We start from the raw sequence: 10,121 nt of genomic DNA, 5'->3' as shown, positions 1-10,121 counted from the left end.
CTAGCATAATAAATAACATGGAGAATTCGATCAACTCTTTATCCTAACACTGCTCCTACTGCATAATCAGATGCATCACACATGAGTTCAAATGGTAAGTTCCAGTTTGGGGGCTGAATGATGGGTGATGATGTCAACAACTACTTTAATTTTTCAAACGCCACAAGACATGAATCATTAAAGATAAAAGGTACATCCTTAGCAAGTAGATTACATAAGGGTCTAGAAATTTTGCTAAAATCTTTAATGAAATGTCTATAGAAACTAGCATGCCCAAGGAAAGATATTACTTCTCTGACTGTTTTGGGTGGAGGAAGATTAGAAATGAGATCCACCTTTGCTTTGGCAACCTCAATACCTTTGCTCGAAATGATGTGACCAAGAACAATACCTTATTTTACCATAAAGTGGCACTTCTCCCAATTTAAGACTAAGTTCTACTCGATACATCTCTACATAACTAGTGTTAGATGATGTAAATATTGATCAAACGAGTCACCAAAAATAGAAAAGTCATCAATAAAGACTTCAAGGAATCGTTCAACCATATCAGAAAAAATGCTTAACATGCATCGTTGAAATGTAGCAGGTGCATTACATAATCCAAATGACATTCTCCTATATGCAAAAGTGTCAAAAGGGCAAGTGAAAGTAGTTTTCTCTTGATCTTTTGGTGCAATGGGAATCTAATTATATCCTGAATAGCCATCTAGAAAGCAATAAAATTCATGGCCTGCTAATCTATCAAGCATTTGATCGATAAATGGTAAAGGAAAATGGTCTTTACGTGTGACAAAATTTAACTTTCTATAATCAATGCATACACGCCATCCTGTAGTTACTCTAGTTGGTATCAATACATTATCAGCATTGGTAACTACTGTGACTCCTAACTTTTTGGGGACAACTTGTACAGGACTTACTCACAAACTATCAGAAATTGGATAAATGATACATGCGTCTAATAGCTTAAGGACTTTAGTTATGATAACTTCTTTCATATTAGGATTTAACCGACGTTGCATTTCCTTAGTAGATTTAGCATTTTCATCAAGGTGAATGTAATGTATGCAGTCTACTGGGTTTATACTTTTGATGTCTGCTATGGTCCATCCTAATGCTCCTTTGTGCTCTTTTAAAACATCCAACAACTTACCTTTTTGTTCGTCATTTAAGGATGATGAGATGATTACCGGTAGAGTACTTTTTTCTCCCAAAAACGCATAATCCAAAGTGTTGGGTAATGGTTTGAGCTCGAGTTTCGGTGGTGATTCTGATGATGGGATGAGTTTCTTCTCCGATGGTGCTAGTTGTTTAACTCTTGACTTCCATTTATTAGTGTCCATGGATGGTGCTGAGTCAAGTAGGGCATTGACCTCATCGACCGATCTACTAAAGTGAGTTAAACATGTTTGTAAAGGATCATCACTAAGGTTTGAAAGAAAAGTATTATCAACTATTGTTTCTATTAAATCCACATCAACAATTCCATCATCTGCATTGTGAGGTTGTTTGGCAATGTTGAAGATGTTCATCTCCATAGTCATGTTACCGAAGGACAACTACATATTTCCAGTCCTGCATTGAATGTGAGCATCTGCAGTTGCCAAGAAAGGTCGGCCTAGAATAATGGAGATGTGCTTCCTTGAATCCTGTATTGGTTGAGTGTCAATTACAATGAAATCAACAGGAAAATAAAATTTGTCTACCTGGATAAGCACGTCCTCCACAATACCACGAGGTATTTTCGTGGACCGATCTGCAAGCTGTAACACCACTGGAGTTGGGTGTAATTCTCCAAGTCCAAGTTTCAAAAATACTGAGTAAGGCAACAGATTTACACTAGCTCCTAAATCTAACAAAGCATTCTCAATTGTGTGGTTCCCTGTGCTACATGTAGGGGAGCCTGGGTCTTTGCATTTTAGAGGAATTTTATGTTGGAGTATAGAACTAACGTTTTCTGTTAAAAATGCCTTCTTTTGAACGTGAATGTTTCTCTTTTTAGTACAAAGGTCTTTAAGAAACTTAGCATAAGATGAAACTTGTTTAATAGTATCAAGCAAAGGAATGTTAACACTTACCTGTTTGAAGATTTCAAGAATCTCACCTGTGGATTTTCCCTTCTTTCCTTTTGCTAACCTCTGAGGAAATGGAGCTTTGGGAACGTATTCTCGTGGGTTAGTTTCTTCTTTCTCCTCCGATGGTGAGTCCTCAACATTCACAGGTACAATTTGATTTTCTTTTGTCATTGGCATCTCCACTTTGTTGTCGACTTCTTTTCATTTTCACAAGATCATGACTGCTTTGACCTCTCCATGCTGCTGTGGTGAACTGGTACTTGCTTCATGTACTCCTTTAGGATTAGGCACTGGTTGACTTGGAAATTTACCTTTCTCAACAGTCATTGCCAAGGTCTGAACTGAAGAAGCAAGTTGTCCCACCATCTTCTCGAGGCTTGAAACTGATTGGGCTTGTGAGTTGAAGCCTGCTCTCAACTCATTTCGTAGTCCATCAATGGTGTGGTTCTGTTGCTTAATCGTGGAGTGAGTAAGATTCTTGAGAATTTGGAATGAATCCTCCCATGGTCTAGGTTGAGAGTAGTTCTGGTTCTGATTATATGGTCTAAATGGTGGCTGAGAGGCTTGAGAAATTTGAGGAATTGGTTGCATTGGTGGAGCTGGAGTTGCTGGTCCGTTTTTTTGGAATCCTTGAGACCATGAAAAATTAGGGTGGTCTCTCCATCTAGGGTTATATGTGTTGGAGTATGGGTTGTAATTTGATGGTTTTCTTATTACACCTATGGCATTGGCTTGATCTGAGTATGAGTCATGGTCATGTGGTTCTGTTGATTTAACAGTCGTTAACGATGCGATTTGTCGAGAGAGACCTTCAACCATCTCCTTGACTTCTTTGATTCCCGAAGTTGACTCGCCAATGTGAACCTCATTCACTCCTTTAATTCTTTTAGTATTCCTGAGTGACCGACTCCGTTGTTGGGAATTATCTGCTTGTCGCTGGAAGAATTCTCAAATCTCTGATGCACTTTTTGACATTAGCTCTCCACCACTTGTTGCCATTAGTCATTCTTGCACATTCGGCAATAATCCCTCCAAAAAGTATTGGCATTGGTGCCATTTCTCGTACCCATGATGTGGACACTTCAAGAGTAACCCATTGAATCACTCCCATATTTCGAAAAACTGCTCGTCATCTCTCTGGGTAAACTCTGAAATTTCCCTGCGAATAGCATTGGTTTTATACACTGGGAAATATTTATTCAAAAATTTTGTAACCATTTGTTCCCATGATGTAATGCTATTAGCAGGCAATGTATTGAACCATGAACGAGCTCTATCTTTTAAAGAAAATGGGAATAGTCTAAGTTTAACATCATCATCTGAAAAATTCTCATATCTAAATGTTTGACAAACAGCATGAAAATCATTCAAATGATTATATGGGTCCTCATTTTCTAGGCCATAGAATGTTGGGAGACAATTTAGCACACTAGGTTTTAGTTTAAAACTCCTAGTAGCTACATTTGGGTATCTTATTCATGATGTACTCAAATTAGCTAAAGGACTGAAGTAGTCCTTAAATGGCCTCTCCTGTGGTTGCAAATCCATTTTATTTTTAACTTGTTTGTGTGTGCGAAGTGTTTTCTCAAGTTCAAGGTTTATAGGTTCAAGATTAGGTAATAATGACCTACGACCATGCATGCAAAGAACAAAAGATAAATGGGAACAAAACAAATAAAAATAAAGAAGGAGAAATTACGGTACTAACCTTATTACGCTGTTAAAACCTTTCTATAAAAACACACTAAAAAAAAAATTCGTGAAATAAATTGACTAAAAATTAAATTAATAAGATAAATTAACTTAAAAATTACAAAGAAAAATAACTTAAAAATTAAATTACAGAATTGTAAAGAATAGAGAAAGAAAAGAAATTATTACCTCTAAATGCATATACACTTTTTTTTCTTTTTTTTAAGAATAAAAAATACAAGAAAACAAATAAAAGAAATTATTCACAAAAATTAATTTTACGAATTAAAATGACTTACCTCCCCGGCAACGGCGCCAAAAACTTGTTGTGCAAATTTTATTGAACTCGCAAGTGCATGAATCTATTGTAGAATAAATTAATGGTGACGAGTGTCAATCCCACGAGGAGGTTGATTTTAATTATATGTAGAATTAATTTTGTATGAGGGTGATTGGATTTGTGGTGAAAGTGACTTAGATTATCCTAAAATTGGAATTTAAATGGCAAAAATAAATTGAATAGAAATCTATTAAAATGACGTACTTGGGTATCTGGATCCGTATCAACATGCATCATAGGCTAAATATTCCTTATTAATACTAATTAAATCATGAGAGGGGAATCCACACCTCATGAACCACACTCTAATCAATATGGTGCTAAGGGCTTATCGTGCCAAATAATAATAACCTTGTACTAGAGAGCCGGTGAAACTAAGGCGGTATCTAGACAAGATTATTATTATTTGTCGACGAAAAGTCAAAACATCCACAAAAATTAGAGGGGAAGAGAAAATAAATTTATCAAGTAAAGCCCATGACACATGTTGAGACTTCACATTCAACCCATGCTTGAAAGAAAATTAGCTACTCATAATTGAACTAGGGGCAAAAAGGGAATTTATTAAAATATGTAGAAAATACAAGATGGAGAAGGAATTACAGAAAATGGAGTCCAAAAATGGATTCGCAGATATCAAATTAGGGGGGGAGAGCCCCCTTTTTATATATACATTGAGTAAATCATGGCCATCGGATCGAAAACATTTCGGACGCTCAGGATTGCGCCACGTCATTAGTCAACAGTACGCGGTTTGACCACGTGGGTGAACAGTAACACAGTTTGACCCGACTTGAACAGTGACGCGGTTTGGTTGAAAATAATCCTGTGTAATGCATGTACCGTACGCGAGATTTTTGGTCCATGCCACGTCATTGATCAACAGTGCATAAGAATTTTAGTCCAACAGGGTCGTGACACCTCATCAGTCAATGCCACATCGGTCAATGCCACATCATCGATCCGTCTATGTGAACAGTATCGTGAACAGTAACGTAGACAGTACCGTATATGTGAATAGTACCGTATATGTGAACAGTGCCATTTTTTCTTTTATGCTCCTCTTAAGGTTTTCGACCGTCCTGAGTTCAAAAGTGATGCTCGTTTTGCCGTCTAATCTCTCGTTCATTGTGAAATGACCATAATGCCCCTAAAATATATAAAATACTTAATTAAAATAAAACATACGTAATTAAATCACAAGAAACTTAAATACATAAAAGTAAGGGTGTTAGTAAGACTTGAAGTGTAAAATGAAGATTTTCTCCTTTATAAATATACATTTTCTAACACTCAACACTATCCACTGAGTCCTCCCCTTCATCATACTCATCCCTCTAATAGTCATCGATCTCTCCACTAGCTGGAGCTCTATCCCTCCTACGTGCTTGGGGAATGGGTTTTGGCTGCCCTACACGTGTGTTCTCTACTTGATCCAAACGATCGTGTATATGCTCTAATTCAGCCCTCATCATCCTTCTCATCTTTCCCACCAATGCTAGAATTTGCAAATTTTGAGTAGTTGCAGATTGATCCTCTTTATTTGTGTTTTGTTCTGGGTTATCAGACATAGCTAACGTCTGTAAAAGAAAGTTAGAAATATTGTGGAAAGGACCTTACCTCACTCCCTTTTGTGTTTCACTCAAGAAAATGATTCACTCAATTCCACTTGTGTTTCACTTAAATTTATTGGCTTTTTACCCTCTAAAACACTCACACTCTCTTGCCTTTTCCACTCGTAGTAATTCTCACTCGGTTCTTATCAAACTAATCAAACCAATATCAAGATTCCAGCAGCAATTAACAAAGATTATAAGGAGACTTGAATTTCAAGAGCAAGAATACAATGCGTACATAAGGTCGGGTTTCGATTTTGGGCAAACATTTTCACCTATGGGGTAAAACTAATTTTGGACTCTCCAAGACACTAATAATGGAAAAATGAACAAAAGGTTTTAAGTGGAGCACGGGGACTCTCACTCTCTCTCTCTCTTTTTTTTTAGGGAAAGGAATAGGTAAAATTTGCAGATTTAAGGAGAATTAAACACACAGGTGCAAAATTGATAAAAAGATAAAAGAAACCTTAAAAATATTGTTCACATAATAATGTTCACGCAGTAATGTTCACACGATACTGTTCACAACTTTTAAAAATTTTTTTTTTTCAATACACTAGAACAAGAATGAAAAATCTCAAATAAGAATTAAAAACAATAAAGATAGATGAATCTGACCTTGATGTATAATCAATTTGACCTTGGTGCCTAAACAATAAAGATAGATGAACCCAGTCAAGAACTAATTCGACCCTAATCAATTTAGTCCCCAAGATCGAATCCAAACCTAGAATTGAATGAAAATTTATTCAAGATCGACCCTAATCCAAATTTATTCAAGCTACTAGGCAACTTGAATAATGCCAACAATGCTTTATCTTCTCTTCAAGCCCAATTCATGATGTCTTGCATCTTGACTTGCATTTTCAATCCACATTTTCTCAATTAATCCATTTAAAGTAGCTTGCATCTTTTTGGCTTAACTCTTGTAATTGGGCCTCCATGAATGTTTAAAAGATCAATTGAAGCTTTAACAGTATTCCCTCGACGGTTCACATCACCAACAATAGTTAACGGTGATCCGATTGTGTGCAGAAAGTCATTAACAGCTAGTTTTCAGCTACAATTATAAAATGACTTAATCAAATTCAAATAAAGAGAGATCCAAGAGTTATCATTGAGGTTACTACTGAGTATACAATTCTTATTGAACTTTATACTTGTTTTTCTTTCATTCATTCACACATTGAGCTTTCATTTGTAATCAAACACATTGTGTGAGAGAAATTTATTTGTAATCCTTTTTTGTAAAATCAAGTTGAGAAGTTGCAAGTGTTGGGATACACTTGGGTTAAGAGATTGAGAATAATCTCTTGTTATAAAGGTCTATTGACAACTTGAAAGTCAATTGTAAAAGTTGTTGAAGCCTTGGAGGCTCGCTTAGTGAAATCTTCAAGCTTAGTGAAATCTTCAAGCCCAGTGAGCTTGGAGGCGTAGACGTAGGCACGATTGACTGAACCACGTAAAAATCGTGTGTTTTCTTTCTCTTACCCTATCTCTTTGTTTTTCATTGCACTTTAATTTGTTTATTTCGAATTTGATTACCTTGTTTAAATTGCATTAAATTTTAGTTGCTTAAATTTTTAGAAACCCAATTCACCCCTCTCTTGGGTTGCCTAGTTAGTATTTCACTATTATCATATAAAATTAATGAAAACATAAGGGGTATAAATATTTTTTTCCTAATCAAGACCGAAGATACATCCCTGTGTAGCCCAGCTGTAGGTTTGCCACTAATTCCCCTACTAGTTGGAATGGCTAGGGAAAATTCGCGCTCCCCCTTAGAACTTGGTTTTAAAGAAAAAAAAGTTAGGAAACTAACATTTCCTCTTAGAACTTCAATTCAAAGGGAAAATTAAGTAGAATCGATTACATTAATTTAAGAACAATCCACAAGCCCACCTAAAGAAAAAAGTTCAAAAAATGACTACATTTCCTACTGGAACTTTAGTTTAAAGGAAAAATTCAAAGAAATAACATTCAATCTTGAAACTTTAGTTCACAGAAAATAGTTCACTTTTTCCTAAGTCAACTAAGAGAAAAATTTACTAATAACATTCCTCCTGAAGTATTTTCTAAAGAAAATATACTTATGGGGGAAGTATGGTAGGTGCCATATTTCATGGGACATTAAACCACATGTCGCTCTTGTAGGTAAAAAGGAATTATTTTAAGGAAATAACACCCAAAATAAATTTTTTTAGGAACTTATAAAAATAACAAGAGAAGGAATTAGACTCGTACTGATTTTCAAAATTCATGGTCTAAGGAAACTATGCTCAAAGTCATAAGGATGGGGAAATAGGCACGTATATAATAAATATGTATGTTTTCCAGTAATCAAATTCACATTTGTGTGTATTGTAATGGCAGATTACATGCATCGTGAGGGATAAGATTTAAGAAAAAATCCTAAATCTATATTACCTATCATCTATAAATAGAGACCCATCTCTAAAAAAAAAAGAGACTTTGGCTATACCCTCCAGTTGTAGATGAAGAAAAAATTGATTACCTTCTATATTTTAAAGAATATACACAAATTTGCTAATTGAGGGGCAAGAAAATAACAAGGAAAAGAGATTTATTGGTTACAAAATGATTTTTGCCGTATAAACTTAGCTCATAAATTGAGTTTAAAACATAAAACATCTATTTATAAGTAAGACAGGCCCAAATATTGCCCTTTGGAATAATCTCTCTATAGTCATAATGTTAAGACAAAATTATTTTATTACTACAAGAAAGTTATAACTTATCTCAGTTCAACTTATTAATTTTTAGTTCAAGTGATGTAAAGGTAAAATATGCACTACATTAACCGTATATGATTGACAATTGCAAAATCATCTTAAAAGTTTAAATGTTGTCATTCTTTTTACTGATTTTTTCTTAATGTCATTTTTATAAATATTGTACAATAATTTGGTAACAAAGAATAAATCATTGTCAGAACAACTTTAGAAAAATAAATATTCCATCTTAAACCATTAATATAACATGACATATATTTTTTGTAATATACAGATAATTATTATTATGTGGAGGCAGATTTCTTAGGACGAGTTCTAAAAAAAACTATAGTAAAACTTTTATAATTTAATATTAGATAAATTAATAACTTATGTTATATAATAATTTTTCACGGTCCTAACTCAGACCTTTACTTACTACAAATCAATTAATTATTAGTTTATCAATAAATTTATCTCTCTTTACATTAACAGACTTTACATGATTTTGATTTTATAAATTATTATACCATGAACTTCATTTTTATTTGCAAGTGACAGAGATTTCATTGTATCCAAAAAAGAAACTGATTGCAGGCCGAGCCTTGGGGCTAGATGGCAAGAAAACTCATATCTGTCCCACATCTGCAAAGCTTTGAAAAATTCAAATCCAAAAAAATTCAGATCCTTGTATTAAAAAATATAGATAGGAGTCTAAAATCTAAGATCCATGCGGACTCAGATCCGGATACAAGTGAATTCGAAAAACTAGATACTGGATCTGCATTATTTTATAAGTAAATTATTTAGTCAATTAAATTTCAATTGAAAAACATATAAGCTAATTATTTATTTAATTAAATTATTTATTCAATATGTATAAGCATAATTAATTTTATAATCTTCATTAACTTTAAAAAATATGTTAAGAAATTAAAAAAATAATAATAATAATTATCAGAGAATATTGTAATGAATCAGTTTACCTTAGATTTTTTTTTAATTTTTTATGTTTGATTTATGTTGTGAAATTTTTATTTGTAAACTTATAGTGTTTTTGTATGTTATTTATGCCGAATTGATATCGAATTGTTGATTGTTAAATTATAATTGAATTTTATTTTGAACTATTAGGTAAATTATAAAATTTAAAATTATATTTGAATTTATTATTATACGAATTCGAATATTTGAAAAATGTGCCCGCTACATATGAATCCGTATATTTTTTTATAAATTCATATTTGGATCAAATATTAAAACTTTACAGTAGTACTACACATTCCAAATTTTTTATTTCAAAAGGTTCTCTCAAATGATGTAGTATTTATCAATTGGTTGGTGAGATAATAAAATTAAGGGAAATTTACAACCGTCCACCTGTTTGTTTTGTCTTTTTCAAAAATACACAAACACTTCTTTTTTTTTTCAGCGCGCCACTTGAAGTTCACTTTTTGTTGCATTCTTCCACTTCCGTCTAATTTCCGTTAGCAAATTTAACGGAATGACCTTTTTACCCCTCAAAATTACAATTTAACCCAAAATAAATAGAAATTGGAGATAAATTGGATGGATTTAATTTTTTTTCAAAGGTGGATGCTAGAAATTGGAGGAAAATAAGTGTTTGTTGCTTGCTAAATTTAGAAAATTTGTATTTATTTAA

The 10,121-nt window shown here is 33.5% G+C and overlaps 1 non-coding gene across 1 annotated transcript; it reads left to right on the top strand.

The window, feature by feature from the left end:
• The first annotated feature begins 3,141 nt into the window (after window positions 1-3,141).
• Window positions 3,142-3,245, top strand: LOC112096536. Its single transcript, XR_002904438.1, has one exon. It is a non-coding gene; the product is annotated as a small nucleolar RNA R71 (small nucleolar RNA).
• Window positions 3,246-10,121: the final 6,876 nt, after the last annotated feature.

Source organism: Citrus clementina, unplaced genomic scaffold (genome assembly GCF_000493195.1).
Source record: "Citrus clementina cultivar Clemenules unplaced genomic scaffold, Citrus_clementina_v1.0 scaffold_8, whole genome shotgun sequence".
NCBI lineage: Eukaryota > Viridiplantae > Streptophyta > Magnoliopsida > Sapindales > Rutaceae > Citrus > Citrus x clementina.
This window is presented reverse-complemented; position numbering and strand designations above follow the sequence as displayed.